The sequence below is a fragment of the Martes martes genome (assembly GCF_963455335.1).
Source record: "Martes martes genome assembly, chromosome: 10".
Lineage (NCBI taxonomy): Eukaryota > Metazoa > Chordata > Mammalia > Carnivora > Mustelidae > Martes > Martes martes.
In genome coordinates, this window is record NC_137898.1 from 61015099 (window position 1) to 61035165 (window position 20067).

General features: G+C 55.9%; 1 protein-coding gene across 1 annotated transcript in view; it reads right to left on the reverse strand.

Annotated features, from left to right (window-relative positions):
* Positions 1–19695, reverse strand: part of GDPD5 (glycerophosphodiester phosphodiesterase domain containing 5) — an 82838-nt gene extending 63143 nt beyond the window's left edge. The window contains exon 1 of the mRNA XM_080815847.1: positions 18919–19695. The gene's annotated coding sequence lies outside the window, so the exon portion shown is untranslated. The remainder of the gene's footprint in view (positions 1–18918) is intronic.
* Positions 19696–20067: the final 372 nt, after the last annotated feature.

Below are 20067 nucleotides of genomic sequence, written 5' to 3' on the forward strand. Positions count from 1 at the left end.
TGTGAGTCTCTGCCCCTCTCTGGGCCCAGGAGCTCTCCAGCTGCTCATCCACCAAATGCTGAGCTGGCCTCGTGGAGGAGGGTTAAGGTGAGCTTGGGTATGTGGGTCCCAAAAAGCCCAAAAGGGATCCATCCAGAGATGAAAAGTGCATAATGAGGATGAATACCACCCCAACTGGGAACCTGCTTTGGTGGGCATTTTTACGTGCATGATTTCTAATCCTTGCAACCCTACCAGGCTCAGCAGTGAGTGACGAAGGACTGAGACTCACAGCTCAAACGATGCCGGAAGCCAGGGTTCGAACCAGGCCCATTCACCTTCAAAACTCCCACTCTTCACCACAATCCAAGTGTCCAAGAACAGACAAACAGATAAACATGTGGTATGCACCTATGGCAAAATATTATTCAGCCACGAAAAAGGAAGGAAATCTTGTCACACACTATAACATGGACAGATCATGAGGACATTATACCAAGTGAAATAAACCAGTCACAAAAAGACAAATACAGTATGATTCCACAGATATGAAGCACCTAGAATAATCAGATTCATAATGGAATGGAGGTTGCCAGGGGCTGGTGGGTGGGGAAATGGGGTGTTGTAGTTTAGTGGGTATTTAAGGTTTTTTTTTTTTTTAAGGATTTTATTTTTTTGAGAGAGGAAGAGCATGAGCAGGGTGAGGGGCAGAAGGAGAGGGAGAAGCAGACTCCCCACTGAGCAGGGAACCCGATGCAGGGCTGGATCCCAGGACCCTGGGATCATGATCTGAGCTGAAGGCAGATGCTTAATGACTGAGCCAGCCGGGTGCCCTGGGTATTTCAGTTTTGTCAGCCAAAAAGTTCTGGAGATGTGTTGTGCAATAATGTGAATAATGTTAACACTACTGAACTGTACACTTAAAAATTATTAAGTTGGGGGACACCTGGGTGGCTCAGTCAGTTAAGCCTCTGCCTTCAGCTCAGGTCATGATCCCAGGGTCCTGGGATCGAGTCCCACATTGGGCTCCTTGCTCAGCAGGGAGTCTGCTTCTCCTTCTGCCTGCCATTCCCCTGCTTGTGCTTGTTCTCTCTCTCTGAAAAATAAATAAAATCAGTAGAAAAAACTATTAAGATGGTAAATTTTAAGTTATATGTTTTTTTACCACAGCTTAAAAAATCTCCCACTCTCAGGGTAGAGAGGGAGGTTATAAGGGCAGTTAGGGGAGGGAGTCCAGGCAGTCTTCACAGAAGAGGGGGCTTTGAGTTAGACAAGGTTTGGGCAAGCACAGATGGGACTGGGGGATTACAGGCTTGCAGCTTTGGCCCCTGCCTCCCTCCTTCCCTCCCTCCTAGGATCAGGCTGACTCTATCCCCCATTCCACTCCAGCCCTTCAGCCCAAAGGAAGCAAGCATTGGAAGAAAGAAGGGATTTCTTAAACGCCTACTGTGTGCTCCCACCCCATTTACTTCATGACCTCAGCCCAGTCTCTATTCTCCTGGGACTCAGCCTTCCCACCTGTACAACCAGAGCATGACCTAAGACTCCTTCCAGTTTTCACACTGGGAGTAATCTCTAAGGACTGAGGGAGCTGGGAGGCACCAGGGCCCTGCAGAGAAGGGGGGACCAGGACACTCACTGATCAAAACACCAGGAATATGGAGCTATGGCCTCATGAACCTGCCCCAAGCAGCTTCTGTCCACTTCCCAGAAGGGGAGCCTGAGATGCACGGGATTTGGTTTCATTCCAACTCAACAAACAGGTGCCTGCATCTACTCTGTTGTCCTCCCCATCCAGTCCTGGAGTAATGTAAAGTAAAGCACAAGTCATTGCTCCGAGATGAAGTCCTCCCTGCCCAGGGCTCTTTCCAGGAACTGGGACTCTCACCTTTCCCCCCAACTCACAAGGTAGGACGCACCTTGGTTCTGATCTCAGCTCTGCCAAGTACTAACTGGGTCTTGGTATCTTTGGCACATCGTGGGCATGAGGACACCTCTCCGCAGCACCCCTGTGAGGGTTAGACGAGCCAAGGGCCCCAATGCAGAGCCCGGGTTCTGGCATACAGTAGGCACTCAATAAATGACCGCCGTCATCAGCTCTCCTTGAAGACAAAGCCACTTTCATCGATCCGTTTGTTCCTCTCAGAGGCCAGCTTGTTTGTTTGAACACATCTCAGAGAGATTTTCCCCCAGGAACACTGGGTAATGCTCCCCAGCCAGCCCCAGGGACGAGAAGGGAGGAGCAGTGAGCCTTACTTATGGAAAAAAATCAAATCATCCTCACGTGGAAACATGAGAGAAGTCCTGGGGAAGCCTGTGGCAGCCCAAGCACCCTTCACCCACCCTCTCCCTCCTCCACCTGGGAGGACCCACAATGGCCCCAGATCCCGCTTAATAAAGCCCCGTGGGCAGGGCTAGGAGGACTGAGATGATCTGGCTGCTGCTTAATTCACACAAAGCCTTCTATTCTTAGCTGAGCAGGGGCCTAGTGCCTTGCCAGCTGCCAGCAGCACGGCTAGCCCTGGGGTGCCGGCCTGGGGGTCAGTTGTGACCATGAGGTGGCCAGCAGCCCCTGACCCGGATGGAGCCCAAGACCGAGGGGGGGCTGCAGAGCACAGCCATGACACCAGGAAGGAAGCGGAGGCTGGGTTCTCTGCCCCAAGCCGCTGGCCGGCACCTGGGGCCACCTTCCTGCAGAAAGCCCCCAAGCACCCACATGTGTCCGTTGTGCTTTTTTTCCCAGTAGAGTTTTACCGATCATTTCTCACCTGAATCTCACCACTCAGAGAGTTAGGTGCCCATTCCCCTCCTTCCATGGAGATGGGGAGACTAGGGACTCACCCTGGGCCACTGGCAATACGCCGAGTCAGGCCTCGCACCCTGGGCGACCTGGCCACAGAGGCTGGCCTGGTCCCAGAAGGAAGTTCCCCGACACCCGGCGACTTAGAAGCGCCTCTGCTGGGGTCGTAGGTTTGAGAACACATCTAAGCTGTGCTGACCTTTCCAAGGATCTTTAATGGAATGTTCTCTCTCCAGCTTAAAGACCACATTGAGTATCTAAAAATCCGATTTCTTTGCTCTGGGCCACAATTAGATCCTCCCTGTGAATTGGTGGCCTACTATGTGCCCGGCACCTTACTGAATGTCCCACCTGCTGGGGGCTTTGATCTGACCTCACAGTAGCCTTGTGAGGCTGGCCTTGTCATCAGCATTTTCCAGCTGAGCCTGTGTCACATATCCAAGGTTGCAGAGGCACTGGATAGAGCTGGACAGGAACTGGGGCGTGTCAGGCCTTTTTACGATGGGGGACAATTGATGCTTATGTTTCCCGGCTCTTCTTTCAATAAACTGCTTAAATTGACGTTCCTGTTCCATTATATCCTTCTGCCTGCCTGTTCCTGCTCCCCTGCCCCCACGCCAACCTAAGCGGAGGGAGCGTCTGTGACACCCCTGGGTGCTGGCTGAGTCCAGCTGTCTCAGGAGACCCCAGCCCTACTTGAGCCAGGACACCATCTGGGAGCCTCTCAGGAACCATAGCATTGAGAAGGCCCCTCAGAACGCTGAGGGAAGGGATGCTGGACATAGCCCACTCCTCTCCCCCTGTGCCTCCTCACGGGCAGAGTGGCTTTGACCGAGCATCTGTGTGACAAGCTGCAGGCTGTCCCCCAGAGTGGGCACCTAGCCCCCAGAAATAAAGCAGCATCCACACCAGCGATCAGAGCCACCTTGACTGACACCTCCTGATACCCTCTGGGAAGTGGAAGGGAGGGAGGGGTGACTGTCGTTCTGCCCATGGACCCCAACCACTCCCCTCCCCCCCACCTACCCAGGGACACAGGCCAGAGTCTCCTGTAGGACCTATGGGATCCAGCCTCCTGAATAGCACAGGTGAGCTGGGGGGAAGGACTTCTTTACATGTGCTCCCCACCCTTCCCCGGGGCCCAGGACCTAACACTCTGCAGACCTCTGGGAGGCAGCTGGGCAGGGGGCTGTATCTGGTCCAGGGCCCAGCACACAGGAAGGGCAGGGCTGTCTCTCCTCCTGCTGGAATGCACGCCAGCACAGGAGTGCAAACATAGCCCAGGCCTGTGTGTGCTGCTTGTACATAATTCATGGGCTCCTATCGCTTTGGCCTGGATAAAATGTACTCAGCAGGAGAAACTGCATGGTAAATAGTAAGCAGGTACGGGGGCGGGGGGGGGGGGAGCGGCTTCCGGAAAGAAGTGAGTGGGCCAGAGGCCCCGGGGGATCATGGAAATAGGACAAATACATGTTATTGACAAAATGGTTTATACCTGTGTGGGGTAAGTGAGTTTACTATGCATTTCCATAAACTTTATCTCATGGAATCTTCACAAAAGGCCAGAGTGGGAATTATGACTGTTCCCATTTTACAGATGAGGAAACAGGCTCAGAGGTTAAGTAACTTAGCCATTTTTCCAAAGAGGGAAGGAGGAGAACTTCCTACCCTGCACCAAACTGCTTCATGTGCACAACCGTCAATCCCAGGCTGGCTCAACTCCCCCTCGTCCCAGAGCACAGTCTGGGGACTGAGAAGATCCAGCAGGGAGGGCACCGAGACACTTCGTCCTGAGCCCACTGCCCAACTGCTGAAGGGGGAGAGAGGAGCGAATTCCACCAGCAGAGCCAGCCTGACCCCCACCCCAGCAAATGGGCTGCCCTATACCCAGGGAGCCTCTGGCCTGTGCCCAACTGGGGCAGCCCAGTGGACCTCAGCGGGAGGGGAGAAACGCTCTGGCCTTGCCCTGCACACACGTCAAGAATTCCTGAGAGTCCTTCAGAGCTGGAAGGGAAGTGCTAGGTGACTTTGCCTGACATGAACATGAGCGACTCAAGGTCCAGACAGGAGGACTTGTTCAAGGTCACACAGCGGAAGGGTCCAGCCAGTCTGCAAACGGGGCACCGCCAGGCACAGGGGACACCGGGATGAACGTGACGTGGTCCGGTGCTTCCAGATGCTTCCCCTCAGCTGGTGTTCAGACCCTCCTGATCTGCCCCCAGGCAGCTTCTTCAGCCCCATCTCCAGCAAACCCCCTTTCCTCCCTCTTCCCCCATCACCCTGGCTACATACGTACCCCACTTGTTGACACCTTTCTACCTTTGCTCAGGCTCTTGTCTTCCAAGAATGCTCTTCCCAGCTCGCCAGAGCCTGCCACCCTGACAACTCCCAGGATAACCTCTGTGTTTCTTTCAAGAGCCTCTCTGGGGATTTCCCCACAGCCCCCCCCCCCGCCTTGCCCCCTCCCCAGCTCAATCCCAGAGGAAGTACTCCTCCCTCTTTCCTTCCCCCTTCGGGACCTCCCCACACTCCTACCCTCCCTGATGAACTCTGCGCCCTCTGCCCAGGGTAACTGCTCTTGGAAGCGGCTCCCTCACGCCCTTCAGGACCCAGGACTAAAGCCCAGATGAAGAGAGCGTCAACCCACACCCACCACAAAGACCCCTGAAAAACGAGAAGAATTACTTATTCCTTTTAGGGCTTGAATTTGGCTTTCTTTAAAAACCCTTGGCGGGCACGGGGAAATGAAATGGAAGCTTCTTAGTCAGACTCATCTTGGCATTTCCAGATGCTGGCTCTGCGCCCGGCACGGTAGATGTCTGAGATACGTTTTGTGGAGGATGAAAGAATAAGAATGAGAGGGTCTCCACCTTGCACTTCCTCTCTCCGAAACTCTGCCGTTATTACTGATTCCTTCCTGGGGCTAAACCATGCTCCCTGTGATCCTCTGTCAAAATGCAAACAGCCTCGGGCAAGGAAGCCGCTCTAGCTGGAGGCCTCGTGTACAAGATGGGAAAGCGAGGGTTTGTAGATCAGCGGTTCCCCAAGTGTCCCCTCTAGGCGATGAGTCCCAGAGTCTGCTCTGTGACGAAAGAGTTGCAGGCTGGGGAAGGCTGGCTGCCTACTGTACTGCCTGTTGGGATCCCTAATTGACATCAACACGTTGAAAGCCCTGAGAAGTCCTAGTTCAACCAATGTGATCCAGCGTTTCCCGAATTTGTGTGCGCGTGTGTCCTAGGACCCCGACCATCACAGGGAAGCAGGGCTCCTGAGAGCACAGTTGGGGAAGTGTGGCCCGGAGGGTTTGTGCTGATCTATTGCAGGACAAGGTATGGGCACTAAAGGGCACTCTTCCTCGCACCAGCCTTTTTACAGAGGCATGGGTCTGACCTAAGCCACCACCAACCATCTTTCGGGACAGAAGCAGAGAATGAAAGGGACATCATCCAGCTGACAAACGGAACACAGAGGAAAAGGAACAGGGGACGGGACAAGCTGGAGACCTGAGCTCCCCTTGCAATTCTGTGCTCACTGCTGGCCACCGGGCGGGAGACCTCATCTTGCTGAGCTCTGCTTTAATCGTGCACAAAACGGGGCGAATGCTATTCTCAGAGTTGTTGCAAAGACTCAGTGTGCTGATGCACGCAGAGGCAGGGTATAAACCAGAGGTCCTGTACCGGCATGTGTGAGGTACATCGCTCTCGCCCCGCATACACTGCCTGGAGGCTGTGGTCACGTCTGGATTGATCACAAGACACTGCAGAAGTCCTTGATCAGGGAGGGAGGGTGGCTGGATAAACGGATGGATGATTCCCTAGCAAGACCCAGAATGGGTCTATTTGAAAAGGTATGAACACACAAATGAATGAACGAATCCAATAAATTCAATTGTCGCATCTCTTAGTCCCCAACTGGTAGAAATAGTAAATCAGAAAGGAAACACACATGCACACGCACACGCAACAGGGAAGAAAGGTACCGGATGGCTGGAGGCTGGTCTGTGGGCAGCAGAATGAAGGTCAGGGTGAGAAGAACCAGAAGCCTGCCAAGGCCGACACTCTCATGGAGCAGGTGCAGTAGCCCCGGCTGCTGGGTGTAGGGGTCAGCGGGGCTTGGCGCTCGCAGCAACGCAGTCTATGCCCCAGGCCCGTCCCTGAGAGGTTAACCATGCCGGTCGGCATTGTGCAGGGAAAGGAAGTGATCTATCCTTTTTATAAAGGTTTCCAACCCAAACTATTAAAAGGTTGTTTTTAAAAGGGATAAGGGAGCAGAAGGAAACTTTAGGGACACAAGCTTAGCTGCCTGGAAAAATACTTCTTACGTTTTCCTACCAAGTTACCAACATATTTGTGCACAGGAAAAACATCTTAAAAGTGCCTACTGTGTGCCAGGCAAGCACTGTTAGGTATGTGGGTGGGGGAGGGCGGACTCAGGGCCTCCTCAGATAGCATCACGCTGAAGACTGGGTAAATGAGGTGTGAGGTCACTTGAAAACAGAAAGGGAAGAGCTGGAGGAGGAAAAAGCCAGACGGGAAGTCTGGAGGACCAGGCTAAATGACCTTGTGACCTCAGGCAAGTCACCTTCCTTCCCTGAGCCTCCATCTTCTGGTCTATAAAGTGGGGAGATACTAAATACCATGAAAACTGTGATGTTGCCCCAGGCGCTGGGCCAGTGGTTACAGATGTTATCCCACCCTGGCGGGCACAGCCAGCCAGACAGCTGTTGCTATTTGTTGCGGGGAATGATTGTCCCTTTCACAGATAAACAAACTGAGACTCAGCTGCTCACTCACTTGCTCGAGGGCAGAGAGTTGGTGGGAGCTGGAATTTAAGCCCCTGTTTGTCAGATTCCAGAGCTCACCTTCTCTGGCCCTCCCGGAGAAGTCCCAGGCTGCCTCTCACTGATTACTGAGGATTTGGTGACACCATGGATATCAAAGTGCTTTAAAAAACGTAAACTATTAGGTATCCCAAGCCAACAAGAAACAAATCTTGATTCCTCCATGAAACCAAACACTGAAGTTCACAGGGGCGTTCAGAACAGGCCGCAGCTCAGGACTCCTGGGCTCTCGACCCCTCTGCCTCCTCCATTCCTTGGCCAACTTCTTCCCAGAGCCCCCATCCCAGACCAGAAACAGCTCCCCGGTGCTCTACCCGGCCAAGGACCTAGAGGACACAGAGTGGCCCAGGTGCCAGGGGGGACGCCAGGGCAGAATCAGGAGTTCTGGGCGCCCTCACCGCTCCCCACAGAGAGGCTGTGGGGCCCAGGCCAGTCTTCTCATCTCTCTGAGCCTCAGGCTCCCCCCACAACATAAGGGATTAAAGCAGACTTCACGAGGGAAAGATACTCTCCAAGGAGGGACTCAAGAAATGTGACTGACCTTGATTTGAGTGAGTTTAGCTGGGTGGGTAGGAGGAGATCCAGGCTCTCAAAATCCCTGGTTTGAAGAGGAGGGTGCTACCCCACTCACCAGGAATCCCCCATCTAAACTTGAACTCCCTAGCTGCCCTTGGGAGCCCTGATCTGAGAGTGGCCTCGGCCTTTACCAGCACCAGCAGGACCCTAACCTGTTGGCTTCCCCAGGTGGCTGGGGCCCAGGTCGGGGGAGAGGTAAGAACACAGTCTTTAGGCAGAACTGCATACATCTTCACGGGTGAGAGTTGAACCCCGGGCACAGACATCCTCACCAGAGAGGTCGCTAACTGGCTCCAGGCCATACAGCAAGATAGGTCAAGTAGGTACCAGGATCCAGGCCTCTAGGCCCAGCTCAGTCCACCTCTGTGGAGCCCTCAGCAAGAGGGAGGAGGTTCCAGTTACAGCACAATGGCTCTGAGTCAAACATAAGAAAGAACTTCCTGAGGCGGCCTTAAGAACGGACCGGGGGAGGGGGAGAAGCATGAGGAAGACTGCGGAGTCCCATCTAACACAAGAGGCCTGAGCTCACCCACTAGGGTCATTTCAGCAGTGAAACAGGCCTGCAAGGTAAGAGCTGGTGCCCTCATTTCACTGGTGAGTAACCGAGGCTCCGGCAGGTAGAGTGACCGGCCCGGTGTCTTCCAAGTCCTGATTAAAAGAGGCAGAGCTGGGCCTTGCAGCCAGGACAGACTCGGAAGCCGCACACCTCCCTTCTCAGGAAGGCCTCTGAGGATCAAGGCCCTACCACACCCACTCCGGGCATCTCAGCCCCCCTCCTCAGACACCCAGGGCAAGTTGTGGCAGAGGCACCGCGTTCCGTCAGGGAGGAGGGAGGGTTCAGGGGAGGCTGGATGCAAAGAAGGGCTCTGCTCCCAGGCCTGTGCAGCCGCCCCCAAGATGCTGTGCGCTGGGGGCCTCACAGGTGTCTTCCATTCTTCCATGTCATGTACCCGAACACATCTTCCTTCTGACCATGCCTCCAGCTCCCTGCTTGACAGGAAGCCCGCATTCCCCCCAAATGGAGGGTCAGAGAGGCCAAGCCACCCGTCCACCGTCAAAGAACCGATACGAAACTGAGCCAGGATTCAAACCCAGGTCTGCCTAAATCCAGAAGCCTGATTTCCCACCACACCACTCTCTCTTTGGGTCCCTGCTGTGAGCTCTGGTAGCTGCACACCCCATTCACTGCTCCCCTAGGGCCATGCATTCACTCCCCTCCAATCTGGCCCAACAGAGGGCCTAGCCTACCTTTAGGACTCATTTCATATACCCACTTTACCATGAAGCCCCCCTGATTTCTCTCATTCTCTTCTAGCTCCTGTTTTCTCCTCTGCCTCCTGCTCATGGCTACCCAGCCCGCCCATGACGAACAGAACTGGCCTGTGTCCTGACCACTTGCCTCCACCCCATCCCCTGCCCGCCCCCCAAGAGATCCTCCGTGGGAGGGACAACCTGATTCCTCTTCTGACACAGATGGACTTGGGGGCACAACTTGGCAACATTCAGTCCAACTGCTTTCTGTCACAGATGGGGAAACTGAGGCTTGACAGAATGAGAAGCCATTTCTCACAGGGCATGGTTTGCAGCCGAGGACTGGGGGTGGGGGGGTGGATAGCTGATACATGAGTGTCCACAGTATTGCCAGGCTGCATGACCCTATGAGAGCCTTGTCACTAGAGCAGAGTCTAGACTGAGAGCGGTGACAGTCCCTGTCCTCTCACTGATGGTCCAGCCACACCGTGAGCTCTGGGCTCCCGCTGTATTTTTTGTGATCAAGGTAAAGGCTGTCATTTCCTGGGCACTCCCTGCTCGCTGGGCACTGTCCCGAGTACTCACACGTCCTCACTCATCTGTTCTTCACAGCAACCCTACGTACCCTGTTACCCCCATTTCACAGCTGAGAAAACCAAGGCATAAGAGATTAAGGGGCACAATGTGTCATTCTCCAGGCTTTTATGGTGGAGTCAGGATTTCAGGAAAGTCTGGTTTCGGAGCCTGTGTTCTAACCACGACTCCACACTGCCTGACAAGGAGGGACAGAGCCACAGGCTGTTCAGGTGATCAGGCTGGACAAAACTCAGAGCCAGGTCCTCCCGGGACCAGTGGGGGTGGAGCCCAACAGAGCCTCCCGGGACCAGTGGGGGTGGAGCCCAACAGAGCAGCAGGCACAGTAGGCAGAGGCCCAGGCGCCAATCTCAAAGGCGGGCTAAGGTACCACTGGTAAGAGCAGGGATGGAAAGATGGGCTCCCCCCGAGAGCTCCCTCTCTGGGAGGATTGCGGCAGGTGGAATGCTTTGGTTCATCTTTGGTGGGGGGCTGAGATCCTTGTCAGAAGGGGGATGCTCAAGTAACAACACATGATCCTTAAACTGCTTCCTGAGGAGGGTGGGCCCACAGGACTCCATGGGGCCGGGGAGCCTGATCCCCAGGGGTTGGGCTGCACTGGGCTCCGTGCCATCAGCTTCTGGGTAGGTTCACCCATGGGGGAGCCCCAGTGGGAGATTGGAGGAAGGAAGAGAGATAGTTGAGGCTTTCCACCTCACCACCATGGGTCTCCGGGGTTGACTCCCTCTACTGCGGGCCACAGCCCCAGTCCCTATCACTGGCCACTTCCTCCCTTGGCCACGTTGGCCCACTTCAGCCCTGGGCAGTGACTACTCCGGGGGACTGTGAGCTCTGAGTGCTGCCCACCGCTTTACGGGTCTGCCACGCCCCTACTTCTCGCCCGAGCAGCTCACCCTGGGCTGAGACACCCCCTCTGGCAGGGCCAGAACAGAGGAGACCAAACACCACCCCTGACGACCCTCTTTCTGCAGCCTTCTCCCTGAACAGCCCTTGAAAGTTGCCTCTAAATACACAAGGGGTGAACGAGGGGAACAGGGCAGCTAAGGGGGACTCATTACTATTACTGAGCACGTAGGCCTCTGCTGTCCCAGCACAGGGAGCAAGCAGGAGGCAGGGGTGGGGCCAGGCCCAGGGAGGGAGGCCTAGGAGGCAGCGTTGGGCTCCAAAGGAGGACAATCGAGGACAGTTTCTGAGTGCTCACTCTGCAGGAGGCACCGAGCCATTCATTCACGTCTCACTACAGCCCAAGAAGGACATCCTATTTAGGCATTTTCCAGAGAAGAAAACCGGGGTTCAAAAAGCTGAAATGACGCACCCAGGGTCACGCCACCGGTGACCGACAAAGACAGAGTGCAAATGCAAGTTCTTCAGCCTACAAAACCCATGCTGGTGACTCCCTTGAAATAATTTCATTGAACTGGCTTCCAACAGAGACAGCTGACTTAAATGGGGTCAATTATTGGTGAGGGCCAGACAGAGGCCTCCAATGTCTCCCCGTGACCCTCCCCTAGATTGGAAAAAAAAAAAAACAAAAAACAACCTTCTGACATTCTTCAGTTCTCCCAGGTGGGACAGGGCCCCAAGCGGGCGGTGCAGCTGGGTGTCCAGGTTGGAAAAACAAGCAGACTCGGACAAGGCTTCATTGTTACAGAGGGTCTGGCGCTTTGGCCATTAAAACAAACCCCAGCAAAACAAAATGCTTGCCGCCTTGTCTTATCTCTTAGAGAAGGAGGAGTAGGCAAGGGCTCCAAGACAGGGTGTGGGTCCCTCCTCACACCTCTATCTAAGAGACCCAGCCTCAGGTGGCTGGGGCAGGAGGAAGAGCACTAGTTGGGGCAGGGGGGACACAGAGGCTCAGAGAAAATGCCAAGCAGGGAGCAGAGGAGGGTTGGAACCCAGACTTATCAGACTGCAAAGTCTTCTCTCTCCTCCATCTCTCCAGGCAGGGAGCTCCCGGGGAGGGCATAGAGTGGAAGCCATGAGCTTGATCTCACAGGGCTGTGCAGGTATCCCTCTGAGGACCCCAAAGAAGAACGCAGGCCCCAGAGGGTGGTGGCTGGTTGTCAAGCCTGGGGAGTGGAGATCACTCAGGAAGCTTTAAAAACTTCTCATGCCTCGGTCTTTGGCCCAGGCAGGACTTTTAAAAGTTTCCTAAAGTATTCTGGTGTGCAGCAAAATTTGAGAGTCATGGGCCCAGATGCCCGCTAGAGCCTCTCCCACCCGACAAGTTCCTCGCCTGCCTCCTAAAGAAGAGAAAGGCTTTATTACTCAGAGCCCATTTCACAGCAAGGGTGAGGTCTTGTCCTCAAGACCCCACAGCCAACCAGGAGCTCAGACAGCCCCAGGGACCCCTGACTTCAGGACATCTCAGGGGCGAACTCCTTTACAATACTTGGAGATCCCGGCTTCTGTCAGTGTCTTTGAGCCTCTTGCATGGGAGGGTGAGACAAATTCTTCACGGCATTTTTTCCTTTAGAAGCGTCCACTTATTTAAAAACTAAACAGCTGCCGGAGTGATAATGCTGCAAGACCACCTCTAGGGGTGGGAGTGCTGTGGCGGCAAGAAGAGGAAACAATTCTGAGCAAAACCTGTTTATTCTTTTCCATGGGAGATTTGTCCCAGGCCTGGGAAAAGCTGAGACTCTCAGGCAGCCCACACATCCTCTGCACCTGCCTTCCTCGTGCCCTCAAAGCAGAATGTCACAGGTGGTGAGACAGCATGTGGTCCTGGGAAGAGGGAAGCCTGTGGGGTCTTCTGCCCAAGTTCTGCCCCCGCCAGCTCCCCTGGGACAGGAGTCTCTCCTCTCTGAAGGAAGTGCATGGCGCCGTGGTCCTTGTGTGTGTTAAAGGATATGCTCACACTCAGCTCTAGGGACACCACCTCCAGGAAGCCTTTCCTGATACTCTCCCCACCCAGCACTGGACAACCGCAGCCCCTGGCCTTCCTTGCCACATTCTATCCCATGCTATGTTGTCACTGCTCCTGTGTCCTCCCCTCCCTCCCAGGCCATTCATTCATTCATTCCACAGAGCACCTGCCCTTTGCCTGGGATTCCTTCCACAGGCTGTTCCTGATCTCCGTCAAACTCCCTGCTGTGTGCTGGGGATAGAGCTAACAATAGCAGGTCTCGAGTGCTTGTTGCGTGCTTGGTAATTTTCTGAGTGCATTATACACATAATTTCTTTACTCCTCACCCTAACCTTATGCACCAGGTGCTATAATTGTCCCCATTTTACAGACGGGGACACTGTGACCCAGAGAGGGTAAATCACTTCCCCAAGTCACATGGTTAATGAGTATGTGCACTCAGGCTGTGGTTTGAGCATGACTATGACCATCCACAAACACAGATGGGATGGGCCCTGCCCCAGGAGCTCACCCTTCACTCTATCTGTGTGCCCACTTGTTTAGTATCTGTGTCCCCCCCACCACACACACACACACACAACACTACCCGCAGATGAAAATCCCCAACAATCGAACCACATTTTGGATGTGCATGTGTGAGGCAGAGACAGAGAGCCCCGAAACAGACCAAATGAACACTGCTTCCATTTAAGGAAGGACTCGCTCTCTGCCCAGCCTCTGCTACCTGTAGGGTCCAGTTTGTAGGACCCAGACAGCTCCTGCCAACTGGGCCCCTGCTGCTGCTAAGGCCTGAGAAGAACCAGGTTGCTGCCCGCCCCCGGTGCTGCCACCTATCCTGAACTTAGCTCCGGGCCCTTGGTGTGTGACAGCTGCTTGCCCCCAGGGGAAGGTACAGGAACTCCAGCTCTCTGACGGAGTCCTCCCCCCAGGCAGCAGAATGTCCTCCTCTGGAAGTCCTCCACCCTCTCTCCTGGTATTCCTGGCCAGACTCTTCAATCAGCTTCTTTCTGACTCACTCCCTCACAGGGCTACCCAGGGGACAGGGGAGGGGACTCAGGTTGACCAAGCACGGGCCCAAGTGCCAGACCTGGCTGGGTCCCTCCCTTCCATCATCTCATTTAGCGCCCCCCCGCCCACTGTTATCATTATCCCCATTTTACAGGGAAGGGACCAGAGGTATAGGGGTTGAGCAGGCTGCCCAAGGGGCTGCCTCCCCTGACTAGGGGGTCACTACTTTGTGCCAGGAGCTCAGTCAGCAGGGGAGAATTGGAGAGGTGGAGAATCTAGTTCTGACAAGCCAGCAAGGGAAGCAGATGTGCACAGCCCCCCTCCGTAGACCACAGTCCATGAGTGAGGGCCGTGGGTCTGCAGAAAAGGCAGCTCAGATTCCCCCTGCTTCAGGGAAGTCGTGGAAGCTTCTAGGAGGAGGCATCTTTGGGCGTGGCTGGAATCCTCACTGCTCTACTCCCATGACCACCACAATAGGAAGAAGGGCAAGCCTTGGCCTCCAAAGTTCTCGTGCCCAGTGAGTACTTGTTACCACCTTGGAGGCCGTGAAGGAAGAAGAAGGAGCTGCCCGGCCGGCTGCCCTGCTTCTGACCCTGCCGTGGCCCCGCCAGCCTGGCATGGCCCCATCGGCTCCCAATCACAGGGTCTTCTCCGTCCAGCTAATGACTGTGCTGCCGGTAGCCCAGGCCGCCGCCCTCCTTCAGGGGAGGCAGCAGCTAACTACAGAGCCTGCTGGCCCAGACAGTGGCCAGGCCAAAAATCACAGCTGCCTGTCACACCACATCCTCTGGCCCTGATTGCTGTGGTCTCCTCCTCTACCTTCCAGAGTCACAGAGGACACTGCAGAAGGCTGCAGCCCTGGGGGCTCAGAACACCCCACCCCACACAAATGGGCAAACAGGAACCCAGAGGAGGGCCGACTCACACCCAGTCACACACCCGGGGCCTGGACACCTGGCCCTTCCTTATCCTTGAGAATAAGGCTCATTTCCAGGCATTTTACATGTGAGGTATGCTCTCGAGGTTCTTGGGGAAAGTTGAGGGGACAGGACGTTTGTTCAGTGCCAGATAGGAGGCTGATTGTTCATTCTCTGCTGTCTAGCTGTGTGACCTTGAACAAGACAGGGTACCTCTTGGAACCCAGTTTCTGGGTGATAACAGTAGCTACCTCCCAGAGCTGTGAATGAGAGTGTCTATAGAGTGCTTAGCATGGAGGCGCCTGGGTGGCTCAGTGGGTTAAAGCCTCTGCCTTCGGCACAGGTCATGATTCCAGGGTCCTGGGATTGAGCCCCACATTGGGCTCTCTGCTCAGCAGGAAGACTGCTTCTCCCTCCACCTGCCGATCCCCCTGCTTGTGTACTTGTGCTCAATATCTCGCTGACAAATAAATAAATAAAATCTTTACAAAGTGCTTAGCACAGTGGCTCATGGAGAGTACTCAAGGGCATTAGCTACTGTCAATAGCATCAGTATAGTGCTATGAGTACGGAGAGACACCCTACACACTGCAAAATGTGATGCAGGGGTAGGTATTATTTATTACTATTCCCAGGAAGTGTTAAAATTTCAGAGGAGATGTGACCAGAGGCTTAGGTAATCCAGGAATGTTTCTGGGGGAAATCATGACTGGAGCTGGGCCTAGAGAGACAGGGAGGTGAGCAAAGCAGCAGCAAAGGGGCAGGGATAGGCCTCCATGGGACAGGTCCAGGAGCCGGTGATGAGCACTAAGCCAGAGGTCCCTGCAGCGGCTGTGCCAGCCAAGGGCTTAAACGCACAACAAAGGGGCCTTCATCTTACAGACAAGATGAAGACGGGGGCTGCATAGGGCTTTCTGAAAGGTGAATTCTGTCTGATATTCAAGGCCCTGGCCACCTGCTCCTCGTCTCCACACCCCTCGCTGAGCCCATGACCCCAGAGTTCTCCCTGCCTCTCTGCTCACTACACCATCTCGTCTGCCCTTCTGCAAGCCCACCCCATGTTTCAAGTTCACAGTGAAGCACCCTTTCACCAAGTACCCATCACACCATGTGCTTTATGGATATGACCCATAACTACGCTTATTTCACAGAGGAGAAAACGGAGGTATGGCGGGGTCGGTGTCCTGTTCACCATCTCACACAGCCAGGTTTCAACCTTGAACTAATGTCGGGACCCCTACTCGCCATAGCAAGTTGCCTCTTGTCCTAGCCCAGACACCTTCCTCCTTGATGAAGCCTTCTGGGTTACTCCAGTCCTCAAGGGCCTCTCCCTGCCAGCCACCACCACCCACTTGGCATCAGAGGCCCACAGCTTGATCCTAGCTCTTCTAGCTTGGCTTCTGTTTCTTCCTACGGGTCCACCTTGCCCCCGCCTCCAATAAGAGAAGAGCCAGGGTTGAAGATAGGTCATATTTTGGGGGTCCTGCCTCCCCTCCCCCCATACCCAAGACTTCTTCCACCACTGATAGGAACCACCCACCTGCTCTGGAGGGGTTCAGAAGCTCCGAGCACAATTTCCCTGATCCTGCCTCCCAGTTCCTGAGGGGAGCCATAAATTATTCACCACACCTTTGTGCCCTGGAGGCCAGACAATGGGCCACAGACAGAATGAGTACCAGCAGCCCCCAACCCCAGGAGCCAACAGCCCTGGGGTGAGGGGCTCAGAATCTAGAGGCCCCTTGCCTGGTCCCCAAGCAGATTGTAGAGGGTTGCGGAACAGGGGAGCGTGACCCATACAGGAGTCCTAGCTGAGCAAACCCAAGTCTGTGAGCCTGCAACAGAGCCTTCTAATCTAAGGCAAGCCTGAGGATTTCCTGGTCAAAATTCAAGCTTCCTTCCTTTAGGAAGGAAATAGGTATTCGGCCAAGTGCTATATACATTTATATCTCATTTCATCCTCAGGACAGCCTTGGAAAGGAGAAATTCTAATTTACAGAGAAGCTAGGGGCTCTGAGGAGTGAAGAGCTCTGCCCAGCGCCACATGGCGAGTGGGAAGAAGCTCGGACTCACGCCCACCCGGTCTGTCTGACTTAGCGCGTCTGCCGGCGCTGTTTAGTCCACCCAATTGGGAGCTAGTCGCCCCACTGCCTTTTCCATCTGGGTAGCTTCCAGAGCACCTGGCATGAGTCAACACTCAGTTCCTGAAGCAAACTCAAAGGTCCCAGGCAAGTGGCTTCATCGCTCTGAGCCTCAGTTTCCCACACGTGGTAGCCGTTGGTAACAAGCCCAGTCTTGGCAGACATGAAAATCTCCTGAGCACTTGACAGTTTGCCAGCTGTGATGGCCCCATTATCTGAGCACATAACAAACAGCCTGCCTTGACCCCATTTTACAGGTGAGGTTTGGAGCCATGGATGCATCGGAGAGGTCCCAGGTGCCTCCCCAGCCCCCCATTCTAACTCACTCCAGGTTCCAGGTTCTTCCCACCATGCCATGAAATGAGATCACAGGTGTGAAATTATCTCACCAAAGAGGAGCTTTGTTTAGATGCAGGGATTATTATGAGAATTTGAATCCTGACCGATGGGAGTGGGGGTAATCCTAAGCCCCTCAGTTACCTTCTCTTCTGGTACCCCCAACCCCTCCAGCCCCTCGACCAAGATTCCAGCCTTCAGCTGATCTCCCCACCTTTCTCCACCTCCCAGGGGCTTTCCAGGGTGGTTCCCCTAGACTCCGGGAAGCTGGGCACAGCAGGGGTTAACTAGTCCCAGCCAAGGCCACAGGGCTTAGACCAAGGCCACATTCCCTCCCCCTCCCGATTCAGAACAAGAACCCACAGAGTTCATGCCAAGCTATCTTTCACAACACCCCTCTTTCGGCACAGCCCCAAGGGGCAACAGAAGGAGCCCTTGCCTGGGAATCCAGACTCATGGGACTGTGCCCCCAGACTGGCAGTCCCAGCCCTGAGACCTTGAGCAAGCCCCTCCCCTCCAGGGCCAGAGATGTCTGGCAGGTTCCCCTGCCCAGGAGTAGTTGAGGTCGGACCTCCAGTCTGGGCCAAAGGCAATGAGGCTGCTGGTCTGTCTTGGACCCCAGCAACAACCACACAAGACTCTCAAAGCAGTCTCAGAAGTGGTCACCCTGACCTCACATGAGGGCTGGGAAAACCCCAGCCACCCACCCAGAAGATGCTAGGTGGGAGTAGATACCTTGAAGGATGTCTGGGAAGGCTTCCTAAAGTGTACTTCTGCCTCAACCACTAACTTACTCTAGGCTCCAGGGCAGTTGGGGCCCTCCACCCCACCAGCCTCCCATGTCCCATGGACAATGTGAAGGATGGGAGTTGGTGCGTGCTGGGACCTCACCTCCCCAGCTCTGATGGGCTCTGACTTGGGGACCTTTAGAGTGAGTTTTCCCAACATGTAAGCAGCATCTCAGGATGGCACCATGTCTTAAGGACCCTAGAGTCTGGCACACAGGGGCAAGGGGCCATGGCTCCCTGGTCTGGGGCCCACAAGGAGGGAAGCTGTGGAACTGGGAAGCTTCCTACCTCTGCCCTCAACTCTGGGTCACCTTTCCCCAGACGTGACTTGGCCAGGGAGTGGGAGGGAAGGAGGTCAGAGGAAGCCTCTGGATGCCCCAGTGGCCCCACCTTGACCCCTCCCCATCGCCTCCTGCTTGGCAGCTATCCACTTCCTTTCTCTCTCCTCTCCCTGCTTCTTTCCCTCTCCACCCTAACCCTCCTACCCTCTCTCATCCTCAGAGTGAAAGAGCAGGGTCACTCAACCCCGCTGAGCCTCAGCTTCGCCATCTGTAAGAGCCCGCAACAATACACAACACCTTTTTATCTCGCGGAGTAGTAGTGAGCCGCACAGGAGGGACCATTTGCGCAAGGGTGGGGCGCGGACCCGCACACAATGGGCGCTCAATAAGTGCCTGTTTTCTCCCTTCCTCCGCCCTCTCCCGCGCCCTCTCCTACCCAGCTGCAGCCCCAGCTAGTGACCGGTACACGCCCGCTGCTGGCCCCGGCGCTCTCCCGCTGGGGTCGAAGGCCGCCCTTACCCGGCATCCGGGGCTCTCTCACCTGCAGCTCTCGGCTCTCGCCGGCGCCGCGCCAGGGTGGGGAGCCCGGTGCTCCCTTCTTCGGGGCAAGCGCTGAGCCCCTCGTCCGAGGCGGCAGAAAAGGTGGCAGCTTCGGCTCGCAGCACCAGCTCGGTCCGGCTCAGTCCGACTGCCCAGCCCGCCTGGGACTCCTCACGGGGCGCTGGAGCCGGGCCGGGGCTTCCTGGGCGTTCGCACAGTCCCAAGTCCGAAGCACCGGGGCGAAGGCAGCTGAAGGTTCAGGTCTCGGGAGCCCGAGACTGGGGACTTCTGGGCCCCTTTGCACTCAGCCGGGGGGCTGCTGGGCACCTGCCTCAACCCGGGTGTCGGGCGGAGGGCTCCGACACACACTATAGAAAGGGCTGGGAACGAGCCCGCAAGCGTGGACCCGTATGGTGGGCCGGGAGCGTCCCGCCCAGGTGCACTGAATCGGGTCGGGGGCTCAGGGCGTCCCGGCCACAACGCCCGGGATCGCGGGACTGGGAGCGTCCCGGCGCAGAACCTCTGGCTGGGGCAGGCGGGGCAGGGCAAGGCGCAGGCGAGGACGCTCGCAGCCGCCGCGGCCGGAGCCCCGCGGGGAAGTCTTCCCAGGTCCGGACTCGGCTCGCTCTGCAAAATGGGGCGGACTTCGGCGCGGCGGCTGACTCCGAAGCTCCTGGCTCCGGCTCCACTTCCTCCTCTTCCCCCCCGGCTCGTTCGCCGCTCGCTCAGCTCCGTGCGGCAGCCGCTGCCACCCCCGCTGCTGTCATCCCCGCGGCCCACCCCCACAGGAGCTGCAGCCCGAGCAGGAGCCCAGCCCAACCGTGGCAGCGCCGCCCAGCGCCTGAGCGCCAGTCGGCGCGGCCCCACCAGAAAGGGGTGGGGTCAGTGGTGGCCCCGCCCCCGCCCGGACCACGGGCAGGGGGCGGGCACGACCCAGAACCCCTCCTCCGGCCCCCGCTCAGTCCGGCAGCAGGAGCCAATGGGAGAGTGGGAAAAGAGCGGCGCTCAGCGGAATGTGTACTCTACCCCGGAGAGGGCGGGGCAGACAAGGACGAGGTTGCGGCTGGGGAGAGGACAATGGAGGGGTGGGGGGGTTTTAAAGAGTGGAACAGGGTACAGGGTCAGCTGGGGACCCGGATGGTGGCAGAGG